Source organism: Squalius cephalus (genome assembly GCF_949319135.1).
Source record: "Squalius cephalus genome assembly, chromosome: 6".
Taxonomy (NCBI): Eukaryota; Metazoa; Chordata; class Actinopteri; order Cypriniformes; family Leuciscidae; genus Squalius; species Squalius cephalus.
The window spans coordinates 25482426-25506825 of record NC_137127.1 but is presented as its reverse complement, the minus strand read 5'-3'; positions in this window follow the sequence as shown (position 1 = coordinate 25506825).

Here is a 24400-nt window from a genome sequence, read left to right as displayed (position 1 = left end):
ATCGCACAGATGTGACTATTGTGAGTCAAAGTTATAGCGCCACCAACAGGCAGCAGGAAGTACATCACTATTAAAATGCTTTGAAATCACTGTCTTATTTTTACCAGATTTGCTTCAAACTTTATGTGTACAATGTAGACACACGGCAGATGTAAACCTGTGAAAGGATTATTGATATCTTAGATACTGTTGCCGTGGCAACGCATCAAACTTTACTATTCTTTTTTTATGCTTTTGAGACTCTTAACATTCTTGAAATTGCATGAAACTCGACAGACACATCACATTTATTAGCCCGTAGACATGTGCAAAGTTTCAGAAACGGGCGTGGTGAGGGGCTCAGTAGCGCAACCTTTAGTCATAAGTGGGGGGGTTAGTTTTATCAACAGCAACAAAACTTGGTATGTGTATTGTTCTCATCAAGATGGACAACTTTCTAATTTACATGATCTATCTCCGACCAACAGGAAGAGAGATATTTTGGTTTGAATGTGGATTTTCTGAAGAATTTTCTCTCCCTCTCTCTGTGTCTCTGTGTGTGTGAGGGGAGGGGGGATTTGACTATTGCTTTTATATTGTTAATCAAGGTTTCAGGGGCTTTTGGGGTCCTTAACATGCTCAAAAACTCTTGAAACTTTGCACACAAGTCAGAACCCCCTGCCATCAGGGACGGGCTGAAGCTGGTACCCGGGCGGGGCAGGGGGGCTCAACAGCGCCCCCTTGAAAGGGGTCCCAAAACTTGGTCCATAGATCAAACACGCTTGCATGAATTAATATGAAACTCAGTACACATATAGATCTCATCGGGCCGAACAACTTTCCCCCGGTCAAGTTTTACGCCAGCCCAACAGGAAGTCGGCTATTATGGGTTGTTTGGAAAACGCTTGCTGTGGAATGCGAAGTACTCCTCCTAGAGAATTCATCCAATCCCGACCAAACTCGGTTTGCATGAAGTCAAGACATTGAGGATTCTAAATTGCGGACGGATTTTTGATATCTCGAACGGTTTGGCCGTGGCGAGGAAACGAAATTATGGCGAGAAAAGAGAAACACGAAGTGGTATAACTTCTGCATACATTAACTGATCTTCATGAAACTTCACCAGTGTGTTCGTGGTAAGAGGCCGATCAGATGGATGTAACTATTGTGAGCCAAAGTTATAGCGCCACCAACTGGCAGCAGGAAGTGTGTCACTTTCAACATGCTTTTGACAAAAGTGGGGGGGTTAGTTTTACCAACAGTTCCAAAAATCAGTATATATATTGGGCTCATCGAGTCAGACAACTTTCTAATTTACAGTTATTAGCTCAGAGCAAAAGGAAGTCAGATATTTTGGTCTGAATGTGGATTTTTTGGATATTTCAGACTCTGAGTTTTTAGCTACTCTTCCTAACTGGTTTATTTTATTCACACCAAACTTTTTCAAAATGATAAAGATACATTAAAGATGCTAAATTGTGAACGGATATTAAACATCTCAAACGGTTTTGCTATAGTGAGGGACTAAAGTAACACTTAAAGCCTCATCTTCTAAAAATGTAATTAAACACCATTTATTTCTATATAAAAGTATAAAAATATCACAACTAAACCCATTTTATTCTTTTTTTTTTTCAATTTAATAAATATTTATAAGTTTAAAAATAGTAATTGTACTATTTAGTCCCATAAAAGTCAAGTCATACATAGGGCTATACTGCCCTCTTGTGTTCAAAATCAGGTAGGCCTATTGTATCTACATAAAAATATACTAGGTATGTGACGGTGAGAATATTTTACCACCGGTTAATCGACGTGTGACACCGCTGGGGGCTTTTGAATCGCCAACTTAAAAACGAAAGTAAAATATGTTCGTCCGCACTGACATTGATAGTGGTTGAGCGAGCGTTTCAAATGAATTCCTATGGAAGTAGGAATTAACTGAAAAACGTTCACTCTGTTCTGCTCGTTCCTCGCCATGGACGCACACCGTTATGAATGCCCGTGCAGCCATGAGCATTTTAGTTTAATTTTAAAATTAGCGCCTTTCGGGGGGTGGATTGCTTGAAATTATTTTACAAAAGCACAATGTTGTGTTTTATTGCGACTGTACACAAAGTTAACACTTTGCAGTTTGAATGTCGTCCTGTATAATGACGGAGTATGTTTTTATGTGTCCACTGTTCAATCGCGCCCACGCCACACACACACACCCACACGGTTTACTATCTTTGTGGGGACTCTCCATAGATTTAATGATATTTATACTGTACAAACTGTATATTTTATCTCCTTACACTAACCCTACCCCTAAACCTACCCATCACAGAAAACTTTCTGCATTTTTACATTTCCAAAAAAACTCATTCTGTATGAAGCTTGTTTACCCATGGGGACCTCTATTTAGGTCCCCACTGTGACACGAGTCCCCATGAGTCTGTGTGCATTCAGGTTAAAGTCCCCACCGGGACAGAAAAACATGAACACACACACACACACACACACACACACACACACACACACACACACACACACACACACACACACACACACTCCAGCATTGCAATCTTGACATTGCAGCCTGTTCATTATAGACTTAATAAAATATAATAATAAAATGGTCAACCTAACATATAAAGATTACACTGCTCTAAATAGTCAGTAGTACAATTCGTACATTCACAGTAAGCACCGCTCCACTGTGAATTTTCCAAGCACATTTTTGCGCATGTGAAGAGGATAATTTTTCCCTTCGATATTGGAACGTGAGTGAAGTACAAAGCATATAATAAACAATAGTTTAGCATCCAAAAAAAGGTAATTATATATATATATATATATATATATATATATATAAAAAATAGGGGAAAAAAGAATATATATATATATATATATATATATATATATATATATATATATATATATATTTATTTTAAGTGACAAGACAAAGAATATTACTTGTCTGATATATATATATATATATATATATATAGTTACATATGAATATATATATATATATATATATATATATATATATATATATATATATATATATATATATATATATATATATAAATATAGCTGCGAGCAGCGATGGAGGGCCCAAGCCGGTGACACCGCCACCGGCTTGGGCCCGCCATCGCTGCTCGCAGCTATATTTATTATTATTATTCTTATTTTTCTGTCAACCTTTCGGGCACTTTTGAGACCCTTAATGTGCTCGAAAACTCTTGAAACTTTGCACACGGGTCAGAACCCGTGGCCATCAGGGCCGGGCTGAAGCTGGTACCCGGGCGTGGCAGGGTGGCTCGACAGCGCCCCCTTGAACGGGGTCCGAAAACTTGGTCCATAAATCAGACACGCTTGCATGTAATAATATGAAACTCGGTACACATATAGATCTCATCGGGCCGAACAACTTTCGTACTTTTACTTTTTACGCCAGCCCAACAGGAAGTCGGCTATTATGGGTTGTTTTGAAACGCATGCTGTGGAATTTAATGTACTCCTCCTAGAGAATTCATCCAATCGCCTCCAAACTCGGTCAGCATGAAGTCAAGACATTGAGGATGCTAAATTGCGGACGGATTTTTGATATCTCAAACGGTTTGGCCGTGGCAAGGAAACGAATTTATGGCGAATAAGGGACACAGGAAGTGTGTTATAACTTCAGCATACATTATCTGATCTTGATGAAACTTCAGCAGTGTGTTCGTTTTCAGAGGCCGAACACAAGGATGTGATTATTGTGAGTCAAAGTTATAGCGCCACCAACTGGCAGCAGGAAGTGTGTCACTTTCAAAATGCTTTGAAATCACTCTCTTATTTTTACCTGATTTGCTTCAATCTTTATGTGTATGATGTAGACACACGGCAGATGTAGACCTGTGAAAGGATTATTGATATCTTAGATACTGTTGCCATGGCAACGCATCAAACTTTAATATTCTTTTTTGATGCTTTTGAGACTCTTAACATACTTGAAATTGCATGAAACTCGACAGACACATCACACTTATTATCCAGTAGACATGGGCAAAGTTTCAGAAACGGGCGTGGTGAGGGGCTCAGTAGCGCCACCTTTAGTCAAAAATGGGGGCTTAGTTTTACCTAGAATCACAAAACTTGGTATGTATATTGTTCTTATCGAGCCGGACAACTTTCTAATTTACACTTATTAGCTCAAAGCAACAGAAAGTCAGATATTTTGGTTTGAATGTGATTTTTTGGAGAAATTTCTCTCTCTCTCTGTCTCTGAGTGTGTGAGGGGTGGGGGTGATTTGTCAGTTGAGTGAGATTTACTTTTTCATTTGTTTTTCAAGGTTTCTGGGGCTTTTGGGTCCCTAAACGTGCTCGAAAACTCTTGAAACTTTGCACACAGGTCAGAACCCGCGGCCATCAGGGCGGGGCTGAATCTGGTAGCCGGGCGTGGCAGGGGGGCTCAACAGCGCCCCCTTGAACGGGGTTCTAAAACTTGGTCCATATATCAAACACGCTTGCATGAATTAATTTGAAACTCGGTACACATATAGATCTCATCGGGCCGAACAACTTTCGTGCTCTAAGTTTTACGCCAGCCCAACAGGAAGTCGGCTATTTAGGGTTGTTTGGAAACGCTTGCTGTGGAATTTAATGTACTCCTCCTAGGAAATACATCGATTCGCCTCCAAACTCGGTCAGCGTGAAGTCAAGACATTGATGATGCTAAATTGCGGACGGATTTTTGATATCTCGAACGGTTTGGCTGTGGCGAGGAAACGAATTAATGGCGAGAAAAGAGAAAAACGAAGTGTTATAACTAATGCATACATTAACTGATCTTGATGAAACTTCAGCAGTTTGTTCATGGTAAGAGGCCGATCAGATGGATGTAACTATTGTGTGTCAAAGTTATAGCGCCACCAACTGGCAGCAGGAAATGTGTCACTTTCAAAATGCTTTTGACAAAAGTTGGGGGGGGTTGTTTTACCTACAGTAGCACAACTCAGTACGTATGTTGATCTCATCGACCCGGACAACTTTCTAATTTAAAGTCATTAGCTCCGACCATCAGGAAGTCAGATATTTTGGTTTGAATGTGGATTTTTTGCTAAATCAGCCTCCAAAAGGCACTAAAAGCCTCAAATCTTCTAAAAATGTAATTTTATACCATTTATTTCTATATAAAAGTATACAAATATCACAACTAAACCCATTTTATTCTGTTTTTAAAAAGAATTTTATTCTAATTTTATTCTAAATTTTAAAACAGTAAAGTAAAAAAAAATTCAAGTCATACATAGGGCTATACTGCCCTCTTGTGTCCAAAAGGACATCAAAATAATATATAAAACTTTTTACCAGCTAGGCCAATAATGTATTTAAATATACATTTATTAGGTATGTGTCTGAGGATATTTTCCCACCGGTTAATCGACGTGTGTGACACGAGCGGGTGCTTTTGTATCGCTAATATAAAAGTGAAAGAAAAATACGGACGTCCGCACGGACATTTATAATGGTGCACACACAAATCACACACACGTTGGAAAGAATTATGCTTTTAAACAACACTAAACCGCCATTAGATGTCGCCAAGTGACCGTCTTAATGAGCGAGTCATTGATTCATTCGTTCAAATGATTCGTAATCCATAACATACAGATCCATAAACATGGATCCATAAACATCCAATCCATAAACATAAACAGATGTTTATGGATTGATCATTCAATCTTTGAGTCAACCAATTCGTTCAAAATGCTGAATCATTCAGTTATGAGAAAACACGTTCCTGTGAGATGCGTTCTTCTGTGATCTTTGTTTAACTATTTCCACTGCTGAAACAGAACAAAAACAGTCAATATTGCATCTAAAATGTAAATGACTTCATTTTAACTGTTAATAACCTGTTGTATGAAATCAATGTCACAGTTTCAATAGTGATTGTATTCAGGAAAAGTTAGGTACGGAGAGCGAGCGATTTCAACGAAATCAGAACTAAACCCATTTTATTCTTTTATTATTATTATTATTCAATTTAAGAATTATGTTTGAGTTTAAAAAAAGCCAGAATGTTTTAGTCCAAAAAATAAATAAATCATGCCATGGATTGCTTGAAATTAATTTTTTTAATTATATTTATTTTTTCGTTTTGGCTTTGTTTATAGTTTATTTTTAATTTTTTATTCTTGTTCCGTTCTGAATATCATTACATTTAAAGGATTTGTTGTGGAATATTTTGAGTGTATCATAAAATCAGAATAATTATCTCGATTTAGTGATCCCCTACTTATTTTTTTTCTTTTTTTTTTCTTTGTTCTAATTAGGTCAGGCAAGTAAAATTATCTGTGTCTTGTCCCTTAAATTTATATATATATATATATATATATATATATGTATGTATGTGTGTGTGTGTATATATATATATATAAATATATATATGTATGTGTGTGTGTGTGTATATATATATATATATATATATATATAAATATAGCTGCGAGCAGCGATGGAGGGCCAAAGCCGCCGGCACCGCCACCCTGGCACCAGGATTGCGGTGCCACCGGCTTGGGCCCGTAATCGCTGCTCGCAGCTATATTTATATTTATATATATATATATATATACACACACACACACACATACATATATATATTTATATATATATTTTATTATTATTATTATTATTATTTTGTCAACCTTTCGGGCACTTTTGGGGCCCTTAACATGCTCAAAAACTCTTGAAATTTTGCACACACGTCAGAACCTGCGGCCATCAGGGCCGGACTGAAGCTGGTACCCGGGCGTGGCACGGGGGCTCGACAGCGCCCCCTGGAATGGTGTCTGAAAACTTGGTCCATAAATCAAACACGCTTGCATGTAATAATATGAAACTCAGTACACATATAGATCTCATCGGGCCGAACAACTTTCGTGCTCTAAGTTTTACACCAGCCCAACAGGAAGTCGGTTATTATACGTTGTTTGGAAAACGCATACAATGGAATGTGAAATACTCCTCCTAGGGAATTCATCCGATTGCCACCAAACTCGGTGTGAATGAAGTCAAGACATTGAGGATGCTAAATTGCGAACGGATTTTTTATATCTCGAACGGTTTGGCCGTGGCGAGGAAACGAATTTATGGCGAATAATGGGACACAGGAAGTGTGTTATAACTTCTGCATACATTAACTGATCTTGATGAAACTTCAGCAATGTGTTCGTGGTAAAAGGCCGATCAGATGGATGTAATTATTGTGAGTCAAAGTTATAGCGCCACCAACTGGCAGCAGGAAGTTTGTCACTTTCAAAATGCTTTGAAATCACCCTCTTAGTTTTACCCGATTTGCTTCAAACTTTATGTGTATAATGTAGACACATGGCAGATGTAGACCTGTGAAAGGATTATTGATATCTTAGATACTGTTGCCGTGGCAACGCATCAAACTTTAATATTCTTTTCGGATGCGTTTGAGACTCTTAGCATGCTTGAAATTGGATGAAACTCGACAGACACATAACACTTATTAGCCAGTAGACATGTGAAAAGTTTCAGAAACGGGCGTGGCAGGGGGGCTCAACAGCGCCCCCTTGAACGGGGTCTGAAAACTTGGTCCATATATCAAACACGCTTGCATGAATTAATATGAAACTCGGTACACATATAGATGTCATCGGGCCGAACAACTTTCCCTCTGTCAAGTTTCACGCCAGCCCAACAGGAAGTCGGCTATTATGGGTTGTTTGGAAAACGCTTGCTGTGGAATGTGATGTACTCCTCCTAGAGAATTCATTCAATCACCTCCAAACTCAGTCAGCATGTAGTCAAGACTTTGAGGATGCTAAATTGCGGACGGATTTTTGATATCTCGAACGGTTTGGCCGTGGCGAGGAATCGAATTTATGGCGAGAAAAGAGAAACACGAAGTGGAATAACTTCTGCATACATTAACTGATCTTGATGAAACTTCAGCAGTGTGTTCGTGGTAAGAGGCCGATCAGATGGATGTAACTATTGTGAGTCAAAGTTATAGCGCCACCAACTGGCAGCAGGAAGTGTGTCACTTTCAACATGCTTTTGACAAAAGTGGGGGGGTTAGTTTTAACTACAGTAAAAAAAAAATTGTTTGTATATTGTTCTCATCAAGCCGGACAACTTTCTAATTTACATTCATTAGCTCCAGCCATCAGGAAGTCAGATATTTTGGTCTGAATGTGGATTTTTTTTGCTAAATCAGCCTCTGAATTTTTAGCCACTCCTCTTAAACTATTTATTTTATTCCCACCAAACTTTTTCAACATGATGAAAATACATTACATATGCTAAATTGTGAATGGATAATAAATATCTTAAACGGTTTTGCTATGGCGAGGGATTAAAGTAATGTCCAAAAAGGAAACACTAAAAATCTTCTAAAAATGTAATTATATACCATTTATTTCTATATAAAAGTAAACAAATATCACAACTAAACCCATTTTATTCTGTTTTTGCAATTCAAGAAGAATGAAAAAGTTAAAAACAGGCTATTTAGTGCTATTTGGTTCAACAAAAAAGCAAACATAGGGCTATACTGCCCTCTTGTGTCCAAAAGGACATCAAAATAATATATAAAACTTTTTACCAGCTAGGCCAATAATGTATTTAAATATACATTTATTAGGTATGTGTCTGAGGATATTTTCCCACCGATTAATCGACGTGTGACACCGCTGGGGGCTTTTGAATTGCCAACTTAAAAACGAAAGTAAAATATGTTAGTCCGCACTGACATTGATAGTGGTTGAGCGAGCGTTTCAAATGAATTCCTATAGAAGTAGGAATTAACTGAAAAACGTTCACTCTGTTCTGCTCGTTCCTCACCGTGGATGTGCACCGTTTTAAATAGCTAATATGAGCATTTTAGTTTAATTTTAAAATTAGCACCTTTTGGGGGGAGGATTGCTTGAAATTATTTTACAAAAGCACAATGTTGTGTTTTATTGCAACTGTACACAAATATAAGTTAACACTTTGCAGTTTGAATGTCGTCCTGTATAATGACGGAGTATGTTTTTTTTTTTCAATCGCACCCACGCCACACACACACACACACGGTTTACTATCTTTGTTGGGACTCTCCATAGACTTAATGGTTTTATACTGTACAAACTGTATATTCTATCTCCTCACACTAACCCTAGCCCTAAACCTACCTATCCCAGAAAACTTTCTGCATTTTTACATTTCCAAAAAAACTCATTCTGTATGATTTATAAGCTTGTTTACCCATGGGGACCTCTATTTAGGTCCCCACTGTGACACGAGTCCCCATGAGTCGGTGTGCATTCAGGTTGAAGTCCCCACCGGGATAGAAAAACATGAACACACACACACACACACACACACACACACACACACACACACACACACACACACACACACACACACACACACACACACACACACACATTACAGCATTGTAATCTTGACATCGCAGCCTGTTCATTATAGCCTTCATAAAATATAATAATAAAATAGTCAACCTAACATATAAAAATTACACTGCTCTAAATAGTCAGTAGTACAATTCATACATTCACAGTAAGCACCGCTCCACTGTGATGTTTCCAAGCACATTTTTGCGCTTGTGAAGAGGATGATTTTTTCCATCGATATTGGAACATGAGTGAAGAACAAAGCCTATAATAAAGAATAGTTTAGCATCCAAATACATCGCAAATGTTGAAACAAGAGGGTTACGTGAGCCCAACACTGCTTTCTTTCATTTTTATTTTTACATTAAATTTAAAGGATTTGTTGTGGAATATTTTGAGTGTATCATAAAATCAGAATAAGGTAAGTCAAGTAATATTTTTGGTCTTTTATATATATATATATAAATATAGCTGCGAGCAGTGATGAAGGGCCAAAGCCGGCGGTACCGCCACCCCGGTGCCTTTAGGTAACTAAAGGCACCGGGGTTGCAGTGCCACCGGCTTGGGCCCGTAATCGCTGCTGGCAGCTATATTTATTATTATTATTATTATTTTGTCAACCTTTCGGGCACTTTTGGGGCCCTTAACATGCTCGAAAACTCTTGAAATTTTGCACACAGGTCAGAACCCGCGGCCATCAGGGCCGGGCTGAAGCTGGTACCCGGGCGTGGCAGGGGGCCTCGACAGCGCCCCCTGGAACGGGATCCGAACACTTGTCCATAAATCAGACACGCTTGCATGTAATAATATGAAACTCGGTACACATATAGACCTCATCGGGCCGAACAACTTTCGTGCTCTAAGTTTTACACCAGACCAACAGGAAGTCGGCTATTATAGGTTGTTTGGAAACGCATGCTGTGGAATTTGATGTACTCCTCCTAGGAAATTCATCCATTCGCCTCCAAACTCGGTCGGCATGAAGTCAAGACATTGAGGATGCTAAATTGCGGACGGATTTTTGATATCTCGAACGGTTTGGCCGTGGCAAGGAAACGAATTTATGGCTAATAATTCAAACAGGAAGTGTGTTATAACTTCTTCATACATTAACTGATCTTGATGAAACTTCAGCAGTGTGTTAGTTGTAAGAGGCCGATCACATGGATGTGACATTTGTGAGTCAAAGTTATAGCGCCACCAACTGGCAACAGGAAGTGTGTCACTTTCAAAATGCTTTGAAATCACCGAACAACTTTCGTGCTCTAAGTTTTACGCCAGCCCAACAGGAAGTCGGCTATTATGGGTTGTTTGGAAACGCATGCTGTGGAATTTAATGTACTCCTCCTAGGGAATTCATCCATTCGCCTCCAAACTCAGTCAGCATGAAGTCAAGACATTGAGGATGCTAAATTGCGGACGGATTTTTGATATCTCGAACGGTTTGGCTGTGGCGAGGACACGAATTTATGGCGAATAATGGAAACAGGAAGTGTGTTATAACTTCTGCATACATTAACTGATCTTGATTAAACTTCAGCAGTGTGTTCGTTGTAAGAGGCCGATCACATGGATGTGACTATTGTGAGTCAAAGTTATAGCGCCACCAACTGGCAGCAGGAAGTGTGTCCCTTTCAAAATGCTTTGAAATCACCCTCTTATTTTTACCCGATTTGCTTCAAACTTTATTTGTATAATGTAAACACACGGCAGATGTAGACCTGTGAAAGGATTTTTGATATCTTTAATACTGTTGCCATGGCAACGCTTCAAACTTTAATATTCTTTTTTGATGCTTTTGAGACTCTTAACATACTTGAAATTGGATGAAACTCGACAGACACATCACATTTATTAGCCCGTAGACTTGTGCAAAGTTTCAGAAACGGGCGTGGTGAGGGGCTCAGTAGCGCCACCTTTAGTCATAAGTGGGGGGGTTAGTTTTATCAACAGCAACAAAACTTGGTATGTGTATTGTTCTCATCAAGACGGACAACTTTCTAATTTACATTAACGATCTCTGACCAACAGGAAGAGAGATATTTTGGTTTGAATGTGGATTTTCTGAAGAATTTTCTCTCCCTCTCTCTGTGTCTCTGTGTGTGTGAGGGGAGGGGGGGATTTGACTATTGCTTTTATATTGTTAATCAAGGTTTCAGGGGCTTTTGGGGTCCTTAACGTGCTCAAAAACTCTTGAAACTTTGCACACAAGTCAGAACCCCCTGCCATCAGGGACGGGCTGAAGCTGGTACCCGGGCGTGGCAGGGGGGCTCAACAGCGCCCCCTTGAACGGTGTCCCAAAACTTGGTCCATAGATCAAACACGCTTGCATGAATTAATATGAAACTCGGTACACATATAGATCTCATCGGGCCGAACAACTTTCCCCCGGTCAAGTTTTACGCCAGCCCAACAGGAAGTCGGCTATTATGGGTTGTTTGGAAAACGCTTGCTGTGGAATGCGAAGTACTCCTCCTAGAGAATTCATCCAATCCCCACCAAACTCGGTGTGCATGAAGTCAAGACATTGAGGATTCTAAATTGCGGACGGATTTTTGATATCTCGAACGGTTTGGCCGTGGCGAGGAAACGAATTTATGGCGAGAAAAGAGAAACACGAAGTGGAATAACTTATGCATACATTAACTGATCTTGATGAAACTTCAGCAGTGTGTTCGTGGTAAGAGGCCGATCAGATGGATGTAACTATTGTGAGTCAAAGTTATAGCGCCACCAACTGGCAGCAGGAAGTGTGTCACTTTCAACATGCTTTTGACAAAAGTGGGCGGGTTAGTTTTAACTACAGTAAAAAAAAAAAAGTTTTATATTGTACTCATCAAGCCGGACAACTTTCTAATTAACATTCATTAGCTCCGGCCATCTGGAAGTCAGATATTTTGGTCTGAATGTGGATTTTTTGGATATTTCAGACTCTGAGTTTTTAGTTACTCCTGCTTATACATAGGGCTATACTGCCCTCTTGTGTTCAAAATCAGGTAGGCCTATTGTATCTATATAAAAATATACTAGGTAATATGTGACTTTGAGAATATTTTACCACCGGTTAATCGACGTGTGACACCACTGGGGGCTTTTGAATCGCCAACTTAAAAACGAAAGTAAAATATGTTCGTCCGCACTGACATTGATAGTGGTTGAGCAAGCATTTCAAAAGAATTCCTATGGAAGTAGGAATTAACTGAAAAACATTCCTCGCTCATTCCTCGCCGTGGACGCGCACCGTTATGAATGCCCGTGCAGCCGTGAGCATTTTAGTTTAATTTTAAAATTAGCGCCTTTCAGGGGGTGGATTGCTTGAAATTATTTTACAAAAGCACAATGTTGTGTTTTATTGCGACTGTACACAAATATAAGTTAACACTTTGCAGTTTGAATGTCGTCCTGTATAATGACGGAGTATGTTTTTATGTGTCCACTGTTCAAACGCGCCCACGCCACACACACACACACGGTTTACTATCTTTGTGGGGACTCTCCATAGCCTTAATTTTTTTTATACTGCATAAACTGTATATGCTATCTCCTCACACTAACCCTACCCCTAAACCTACCTATCACAGAAAACTTTCTGCATTTTTACATTTCCAAAAAAACTCATTCTGTATGATTTATAAGCTTGTTTACCCATGGGGACCTCTATTTAGGTCCCCACTGTGACACGAGTCCCCATGAGTCTGTATGCATTCAGGTTGAAGTCCCCACCGGGATAGAAAAACATGAACACACACACACATTCCAGCATTGTAATCTTGACATCGCAGCCTGTTCATTATGGCCTTCATAAAATATAATAATAAAATAGTCAACCTAACATATAACAATTACACTGCTCTAAATAGTCAGTAGTACAATTCATACATTCACAGTAAGCACCGCTCCACTGTGGTGTTTCCAAGCACATTTTTGCGTCGATATTGGAACACGAGTGAAGAACAAAGCCTATAATAAAGAATAGTTTAGCATCCAAATACATTGCAAATGTTGAAACATTTTGATTCTAATGAGAGGGTTACGTGAGCCCAACACTGCTTTCTTTCATTTTTATTTTTACATTAAATTTAAAGGATTTGTTGTGGAATATTTTGAGTGTATCATAAAATCAGAATAAGGTAAGTCAAGCAATATTTTTGGTCTTTTTTATATATATATATATATATATATATATATATATATATATATATATATATATATATATATATAAATATAGCTGCGAGCAGCGATGAAGGGCCAAAGCCGGCGGTACTGCCACCCCGGTGCCTTTAGGTGACTAAAGGCACCGGGGTTGCGGTGCCACCGGCTTGGGCCCGTAATCGCTGCTCGCAGCTATATTTATTATTATTATTATTATTGTTGTTCAAGGGTTCGGGGGCTTTTGGGGCCCTTAACAGACTCAAAAACTCATGAAACTTTGCACACGGGTCAGAACCCGCGGCCATTAGGGCCGGGCTGAAGCTGGTACCCGGGCGTGGCAGGGGGACTCGACAGCGCCCCCTGGAATTGCATCCAAAAACTTGGTCCATAAATCAAACACGCTTGCATGTAATAATATGAAACTCGGTACACATATAGATCTCATCGGGCCGAACAACTTTCGTGCTCTAAGTTTTACGCCAGCTCAACAGGAAGTTGGCTATTTAGGGTTGTTTGAAAAACACATGCTGTGGAATTTAATGTACTTCTCCTACAGAATTCATCCGATCCCCAGCAAATTCGGGCAGCTTGAAGTCAAGACATTGAGGATGCTAAATTGCAGACGGATTTTTGATATCTCGAACGGTTTGGCCGTAGCAAGGAAACGAATTTATGGCGAATAAGGGACACAGGAAGTGTGTTATAACTTCAGCATATATTATCTGATCTTGATGAAACTTCAGCAGTGTGTTCGTTGTAAGAGGCCGAACACAAGGATGTGACTATTGTGAGTCAAAGTTATAGCGCCACCAACTGGCAGCAGGAAGTGTGTCACTTTCAAAATGCTTTGAAATCACTCTCTTATTTTTACCCGATTTGCTTCAAACTTTATGTGTATAATGTAGACACACGGCAGATGCAGACCTGTGAAAGGATTATTGATATCTTAGATACTGTTGCCATGGCAACGCATCAAACTTTAATATTCTTTTTTGATGCTTTTGAGACTCTTAACATACTTGAAATTGCATGAAACTCGACAGACACATCACACTTATTATCCAGTAGACATGGGCAAAGTTTAAGAAACGGGCGTGGTGAGGGGCTCAGTAGCGCCACCTTTAGTCAAAAATGGGGGCTTAGTTTTACCTAGAATCACAAAACTTGGTATGTATATTGTTCTTATCGAGCCGGACAACTTTCTAATTTACACTTATTAGCTCAAAGCAACAGAAAGTCAGATATTTTGGTTTGAATGTGATTTTTTGGAGAATTTTCTCTCTCTCTCTGTCTCTGAGTGTGTGAGGGGTGGGGGTGATTTGTCAGTTGAGTGAGATTTTCTTTTTCATTTGTATTTCAAGGTTTCTGGGGCTTTTGGGTCCCTAAACGTGCTCGAAAACTCTTGAAACTTTGCACACAGGTCAGAACCCGCGGCCATCAGGGCGGGGCTGAATCTGGTAGCCGGGCGTGGCAGGGGGGCTCAACAGCGCCCCCTTGAACGGGGTTCTAAAACTTGGTCCATATATCAAACACGCTTGCATGAATTAATTTGAAACTCGGTACACATATAGATCTCATCGGGCCGAACAACTTTCGTGCTCTATCTGTATCTGTAAAACTGCATTTTTCCATCTTAAAAATATATCTAAATTACGCCATATGCTCTCATTGACAAATGCGGAACAATTAGTTCATGCGTTCATGACCTCAAGGCTAGATTATTGTAATGCTCTACTGGGTGGTTGTCCTGCACGCTTAATAAACAAATTACAGCTGGTTCAAAACGCAGCAGCTCGAGTTCTTACCAGAACCAGGAAGTATGACCATATTAGCCCGGTTCTGTCAAAACTGCATTGGCTCCCTATTAAACATCGCATCAATTTTAAAATATTGCTGATCACTTACAAAGCACTAAATGGTTTAGCTCCGCAGTACTTGAGCGAGCTCTTAACGCATTATAGTCCGTCACGTCTATTGCGATCTCAAAATTCCGGCCAGTTGATAATACCTAGAATATCAAAATCGACTGCTGGCGGTAGATCCTTTTCCTATTTAGCACCAAAACTCTGGAACAGTCTTCCTACCATTGTCCGGGAAGCAGACACACTCTGTCAGTTCAAAGCCAGATTAAAGACACATCTCTTTGACCTAGCTTTCACATAATACATTATAGACTTCTATAATTTAATGTTAGGCTGCATAGATTAGGTCAGCCGGAACCGGGAACACTTCCCAAAAATCCTGATGTACTCGTTACATCATGAGAAGAATGGCATCTACGCTAATTTTAGTGTCTGTGTTTATCCCGAGGTTTTCCTGCAGCCTGCCGGATCCAGGCCGTATCCAGATCTGACGAAGGACCTTCGCCTGGACCGATGACAACGCAGTGCTGAAGTGCCAACTAGTCTCTCCCTATGGAGGATCCCACTACCACTCTACAGATAAGGCGTTGTCGGGAAAATCCGTTTCGCGTTCCTACCCCAAAGCAACAAAATAAAATAAAATTCTTTATCAAAATTTATAGGGAAAGACAAGTACTTTGTTTAGGCTTGGCTTGTAGGGAATTCCAAACCTGCATATATTCAAACGCACATAACTATAGAACTCATTCTAAATGCTCATGTGAACGCCACAACGTTTCTCACAGATTCGCGTTTAAAGTCTGTGTAGAGGGATTGGTGTCGTCTTAGCGGCCCCTAATTTAATAACAAATGATCATTGCGACGGAAGCAAATCAATCAAAACTAACTTCAGATGGAAATAACTTAACTCTGCTGTAAAGCCGAAACAATCTCTGTTACCTTAAATTATACGCTTATCTCTGTAAAGCTGCTTTGAAACAATCTACATTGTTAAAAGCGCTATATAAATGAAGATGACTTGACTTGACTCTAAGTTTTACGCCAGCCCAACAGGAAGTCGGCTATTTAGGGTTGTTTTGAAACGCTTGCTGTGGAATTTAATGTACTCCTCCTAGGAAATACATCGATTCGCCTCCAAACTCGGTCAGCGTGAAGTCAAGACATTGAGGATGCTAAATTGCGGACGGATTTTTGATATCTCGAACGGTTTGGCTGTGGCGAGGAAACGAATTAATGGCGAGAAAAGAGAAACACGAAGTGTTATAACTAATGCATACATTAACTGATCTTGATGAAACTTCAGCAGTTTGTTCATGGTAAGAGGCCGATCAGATGGATGTAACTATTGTGTGTCAAAGTTAAAGCGCCACCAACTGGCAGCAGGAAATGTGTCACTTTCAAAATGCTTTTGACAAAAGTGGGGGGGGTCGTTTTACCTACAGTAGCACAACTCAGTACGTATGTTGATCTCATCGACCCGGACAACTTTCTAATTTAAAGTCATTAGCTCCGACCATCAGGAAGTCAGATATTTTGGTTTGAATGTGGATTTTTTGCAAAATCAGCCTCCAAAAGGCACTAAAATCCTCAAATCTTCTAAAAATGTAATTTTATACCATTTATTTCTATATAAAAGTATACAAATATCACAACTAAATCCATTTTATTCTGATTTTAAAAAGAATTTTATTCTAATTTTATTCTAAATTTTAAAACAGTAAAGTAAAAAAAAAATTCAAGTCATACATAGGGCTATACTGCCCTCTTGTGTCCAAAAGGACATCAAAATAATATATAAAACTTTTTACCAGCTAGGCCAATAATGTATTTAAATATACATTTATTAGGTATGTGTCTGAGGATATTTTCCCACCGGTTAATCGACGTGTGTGACACGAGCGGGTGCTTTTAAATCGCTAATATAAAAGTGAAAGAAAAATACGGACGTCCGCACGGACATTTATAATGGTGCACACACAAATCACACACACGTTGGAAAGAATTATGCTTTTAAACAACACTAAACCGCCATTAGATGTCGCCAAGTGACCGTCTTAATGAGCGAGTCATTGATTCATTCGTTCAAACGATTCGTAATCCATAAACATATACAGATCCATAAACATGGATCCATAAACATCCAATCCATAAACATAAACAGATGTTTATGGATTGATCATTCAATCTTTGAGTCAACCAATTCGTTCAAAATGCTGAATCATTCAGTTATGAGAAAACACGTTCCTGTGAGATGCGTTCTTCTGTGATCTTTGTTTAACTATTTTGCCTGCTGAAACAGAACAAAAACAGTCAATATTGTATCTAAAATGTAAATGACTTCATTTTAACTGTTAATATCCTGTTGTATGAAATTAATGTCACAGTTTCAATTGTGATTGTATTCAGGAAAATTTAGGTACGGAGAGCGAGCGATTTCAACGAAATCAGAACTAAACCCATTTTATTCTTTTATTATTATTATTATTCAATTTAAGAATTATGTTTGAGTTTAAAAAAAGCCAGAATGTTTTAGTCCAAAAAATAAATAAATCATGCCATGGATTGCTTGAAATTAAATTTTTTTATTATATTTATTTTTTCGTTTTGGCTTTGTTTAGTTTATTTTTTATTTTTTATTCTTGTTCCGTTCTGAATATCATTACATTTAATGGATTTGTTGTGGAATATTTTGAGTGTATCATAAAATCAGAATATTCTCTCGATTTAGTGATCCCCTACTTATTATTTTATTTTATTTTTTTCTTTGTTCTAATCAGGTCAGGCAAGTAAAATTATCTGTGTCTTGTCCCTTAAATTTATTTATATATATATGTATGTGTGTGTGTATATATATATATATATATATATATATATGTATGTGTGTGTGTGTGTCTGTGTGTGTATATATATATATAAATATAAATATAGCTGCGAGCAGCGATGGAGGGCCAAAGCCGGCGGTACCGCCACCCTGGCACCAGGATTGCGGTGCCACCGGCTTGGGCCCGTAATCGCTGCTCGCAGCTATATTTTATTATTATTATTATTATTATTATTATTTTTCTGTCAACCTTTCGGGCACTTTTGAGACCCTCAACATGCTCTAAAACTCTTGAAACTTTGCACACGGGTCAGAACCCACGGCCATCAGGGCCGGGCTGAAGCTGGTAACCGGGCGTGGCAGGGGGGCTCGACAGCGCCCCCTTGAACGGGGTCCGAAAACTTGGTTCATAAATCAGACACGCTTGCATGTAATAATATGAAACTCGGTACACATATAGATCTCATCGGGCCGAACAACTTTCGTACTTTTACTTTTTACGCCAGCCCAACAGGAAGTCGGCTATTATGGGTTGTTTTGAAACGCATGCTGTGGAATTTAATGTACTCCTCCTAGAGAATTCATCCAATCGCCTCCAAACTCGGTCAGCATGAAGTCAAGACATAGAGGATGCTAAATTGCGGACGGATTTTTGATATCTCGAACAGTTTGGCCGTGGCGATGAAACGAATTTATAGTGAGAAAAGATAAACAGGAAGTGTGTTATAACTTCTGCATACATTAACTGATCTTGATGAAACTTCCGCAGTGTGTTCGTTGTAAGAGGCCGATCACATGGATGTGACTATTGTGAGTCAAAGTTATAGCGCCACCAACTGGCAGCAGGAAGTGTGTCACTTTCAAAATGCTTTGAAATCACCCTCTTATTTTTACCCGATTTGCTTCAAACTTTATGTGTATAATGTAGACACACGGCAGATGTAGACCTGTGAAAGGTTTATTGATATCTTAAATACTGTTGCCGTGGCAACGCATCAAACTTTAATATTCTTTTCAGATGCTTTTGAGACTCTTAACATACTTGAAATTGGATGAAACTCGACAGACACATCACATTTATTATCCAGTAGACATGTGCAAAGTTTCAGAAACGGGCGTGGTGAGGGGCTCAGTAGCGCCACCTTTAGTCAAAAATGGGGGCTTAGTTTTAAGTAGAGTCACAAAAATCGTTATGTATATTGTTCTCATCAAGCCGGACAACTTTCTAATTTATAGTCATAAGCTGTGACCAACAGGAAGTGAGATATTTTGGTTTGAATGTGATTTTTTGGAGAATTCTCTCCCTCTCCCTCTCTGCCTCTGCGTCTCTGTGTGTGTGAGGGGTGGGGGGATTTGTCTTTTGAGTGAGATTTGTTTAAAATTCCTGTTTTTCAAGGTTTCAGGGGCTTTTGGGGCCTTTAACGTGCTCGAAAACTCTTGAAACTTTGCACACAGGTCAGAACCCGCGGCCATCAGGGCCGGGCTGAAGCTGGTACCCGGGCGTGGCAGGGGGGCTCAACAGCGCCCCCTGGAACGGGATCCGAACACTTGTCCATAAATCAAACACACTTGCATGTAATGATATGAAACTCGGTACACATATAGATCTCATCGGGCCGAACAACTTTCGTGCTCTAAATTTTACGCCAGCCCAACAGGAAGTCGGCAATTATGGGTTGTTTGGAGAACGCTTGCTGTGGAATTTGAAACACTTCTCCTAGAGAATTAATTAAATCGCCACCAAACTCGGTGTGCATGAAGCCAAGACATTGAGGAGGCTAAATTGCGGACAGATTTTTGATATCTGAAACGGTTTGGCCGTGGCGAGGACACGAATTTATGGCGAGAAAAGAGAAACACTAAGTGTTATAACTTCTGCACACATTAACTGATCTTGATGAAACTTCAGCAGTGTGTTCGTGGTAAGAGGCCGATCAGATGGATGTGACTATTGTGAGTCAAAGTTATAGCGCCACCAACTGGCAGCAGGAAGTGTGTCACTTTCAAAATGTTTTTGACAAAAGTGGGGGGGTTAGTTTTACCCACAATTACAAAAATCAGTACGTATATTGGTCTCATCGAGCCGGACAACTTTCTAATTTACAGGCATTAGCTGCAACCAACAGGAAGTCAGATATTTTGGTCTGAATATGGATTTTTTGTTAAATCAGCCTCTGAGTTTTTAGTTACTCCTCCTAAAAGGTTTATTTTATTCCCACCAAACTTTTTCAACATGATAAAAATATATTAATGATGCTAAATTGTAAACGGATATTGAATATCTCAAACGGTTTTGCTATGGCGAGGGATTAAATTAATGTCAAAAAGGAAGCAGGAAACATCTCATAACTTCAAAAAATGTAATTATACACCATTTATTTCTATATAAAATTATACAAATATTGGAACTAAACCTATTTTATTCTGTTTTTGCAATTCAAGAAGTATGAAAAAGTTAAAAACAGGCTATTTAGTGCTATTTGGTTCAACAAAAAAGCAAACATAGGGCTATACTGCCCTCTTGTGTCCAAAAGGATATCAAAATAGTATATAAAACGTTTTACTAGGTAGGCCTATTGTATTTAAATATAAATTTATTAGGTATATGACTGTGAGGATATTTTCCCATCGGTTAATCGACGTGTGACACAAGCAGGTGCTTTTAAATCGCTAATATAAAAGTGAAAGTAAAAAACGGACGTCCGCACGGACATTGATAATGGTGCACGTTGGAAAAAATGATACTTTTAAACATAACACTAAACCGCCATTAGGTGTCGCCAGGCGACCATCTTAATGAACGAGTCATTGATTCATTCGTTCAAACGATTCGTTCCAATGACTGAGTCATTCATGATTGAGACAGAGGATTGACCATTGAATCTTTAAGTCAACCGATTCGTTTCAAAATGCTGAATCATTCAGTAATGAGAAAACAAGTTGCTGTGAGATGCGCAATGGTTCTGCTGTGATCTTTGTTTAACTATTTTTGCTGCTGAAACAGAACAAAAACAGTCAATATTGCATCTAAAATGTAAGTGACTTAATTGTAACTTTATTAACCTGTTGTATGAAATCAATGTCACAGTTTCAATCGTGATTGTATTCAGGAAATAGTTGCCTACTCGTCAAGTGAGGTTGCTTAACTCTATCATATGTTATAAAATATATAAAAACTCCATATTTGTAATTTTTATAGTCAGTATGTTGTTAACTGGTTTGCTTTTTTGTGTGCTGCGCTCATTTGTTTACAATTCTCCTGGAGAAGCTGCATGACCCTCAGCAGTGCAACCTTGTTACCATTGATCAGTAATACATTTATTATTAACTGCTGATTGCAACTTAAAATGAATGTAATGAAATTAGAATAATCTCTCGTTTTAGTGACTCCCAAGTTATTTTTTTGTTATTGACGTTCTAATCAGGCTATACACTGGTCGGGCAAATAAAATTCTCTTTCAGGTAGGCCTATTGTATTTATATATAAATATATTAGGGATGTGACTGTGATAAAATTTTCCCACCGGTTAATCGACGTGTGACACCGCTGAGGGCTTTTAAATCGCTAACTATAGTATACTATATACTAGTAAAATACAGACGTCCGCACAGACATTGATAATGGTGCGGAGTAGAGCGAGCATTTTCAATGTATTCCTATGGATGTAGGAATTAACTAAAACATTTTATTTATGTTTTTGTGTCCACTGTTCAACCGCAACCGCGTCACACACACACACACATTCCAGAATTGCAATCTTGACATCGCAGCCTGTTCATTATAGCCCTAATACAATATAATAATAAAAATAGTCAACCTAACATAAACGAATTACACTGCTCTGTTTAAATAGTCAGTTGTACAATTTGTACCATTCACAGAAAGCAGAGCTCCACTGTGATGTTTCCAAGCACATTTTTGCGCGTGTGAAGAGGATGATTTTTTCCATCGATATTGGAACACGAGTGAAGTACAAAGCCTATAATAAAGAATAGTTTAGCATCCAAATACATCGCAAATATTGAAACATTTTGATTCTAATGAGAGGGTTACGTGAGACCAACACTGCTTACTTTCGTTTTTATTTTTACATTAAATTTAAAGGATTTGTTGTGGAATATTTTGAGTGTATCATAAAATCAGAATAAGGTAAGACAAGTAATATTTTCTGTCTTATATATATATATATATATATATATATACGTGTATATATATATATATATGTGTATGTGTGTGTGTGTGTGTGTGTATATATATATATATATATATAGATAGATAGATAGATAGATAGCTATTTATATACAGGTAAATATATTTATATATATATGTATATGTATGTGTGTGTGTGTGTGTGTGTGTGTGTGTGTATATATATATATATATATATATATATATATATATATATATATATATATATATATATATATATATATAGATAGATAGATAGATAGATAGATAGCTATTTATATACAGGTAAATATATTTAGGTAACTAAAGGCACCGGGGTTGCGGTGCCACCGGCTTGGGCCCGTAATCGCTGCTCGCAGCTATATTTATTATTATTATTATTATTTTGTCAAACTTTCGGGCACTTTTGGGGCCCTTAACATGCTCAAAAACTCTTGAAATTTTGCACACACGTCACAACCTGCGGCCATCAGGGCCGGACTGAAGCTGGTACCCGGGCGTGGCAGGGGGGCTCGACAGCGCCCCCTGGAATGGTGTCTGAAAACTTGGTCCATAAATCAAACACGCTTGCATGTAATAATATGAAACTCAGTACACATATAGATCTCATCGGGCCGAACAACTTTCGTGCTCTAAGTTTTACACCAGCCCAACAGGAAGTCGGTTATTATACGTTGTTTGGAAATCGCATGCAATGGAATGTGAAATACTCCTCCTAGGGAATTCATCCGATCGCCACCAAACTCGGTGTGAATGAAGTCAAGACATTGAGGATGCTAAATTGCGAACGGATTTTTGATATCTCGAACGGTTTGGCCGTGGCGAGGAAATGAATTTATGGCGAATAATGGGACACAGGAAGTGTGTTATAACTTCTGCATACATTAACTGATCTTGATGAAACTTCAGCAGTGTGTTCGTGGTAAAAGGCCGATCAGATGGATGTAACTATTGTGAGTCAAAGTTATAGCGCCACCAACTGGCAGCAGGAAGTTTGTCACTTTCAAAATGCTTTGAAATCACCCTCTTAGTTTTACCCGATTTGCTTCAAACTTTATGTGTATAATGTAGACACACAGCAGATGTAGACCTGTGAAAGGATTATTGATATCTTAGATACTGTTGCCGTGGCAACGTATCAAACTTTAATATTTTTTTCGGATGCTTTTGAGACTCATAGCATGCTTGAAATTGGATGAAACTCGACAGACACATCACACTTATTAGCCAGTAGACATGTGAAAAGTTTCAGAAACGGGCGTGGCAGGGGGGCTCAACAGCGCCCCCTTGAACGGGGTCCTAAAACTTGGTCCATATATCAAACACGCTTGCATGAATTAATATGAAACTCGGTACACATATAAATCTCATCGGGCCGAACAACTTTCCCTCTGTCAAGTTTCACGCCAGCCCAACAGGAAGTCGGCTATTATGGGTTGTTTGGAAAACGCTTGCTGTGGAATGTGAAATACTCCTCCTAGAAAATTCATCCCATCCCCTCCAAACTCGGTGTGCATGAAGTCAAGACATTGAGGATGCTAAATTGCGGACGGATTTTTGATATCTCGAACGGTTTGGCCGTGGCGAGGAATCAAATTTATGGCGAGAAAAGAGAAACACGAAGTGTTATAACTTCTGCACACATTAACTGATCTTGATGAAACTTCAGCAGTGTGTTCGTGGTAAGAGGCCGATCAGATGGATGCAACTATTGTGATTCAAAGTTATAGCGCCACTAACTGGCAGCAGGAAGTGTGTCACTTTCAACATGCTTTTGACAAAAGTGGGGGGGTTAGTTTTAACTACAGTAAAAAAAACTCAGTTCATATATTGATCTCATCGACCCGGACAACTTTCTAATTTAAAGTCATTAGCTCTGACCATCAGGAAGTCAGATATTTTGGTCTGAATGTGGATTTTTTTGCAAAATCAGCCTCTGAATTTTTAGCCACCTTTATCTAAGTGGTTTATTTTATTCCCACCAAACTTTTTCAACATG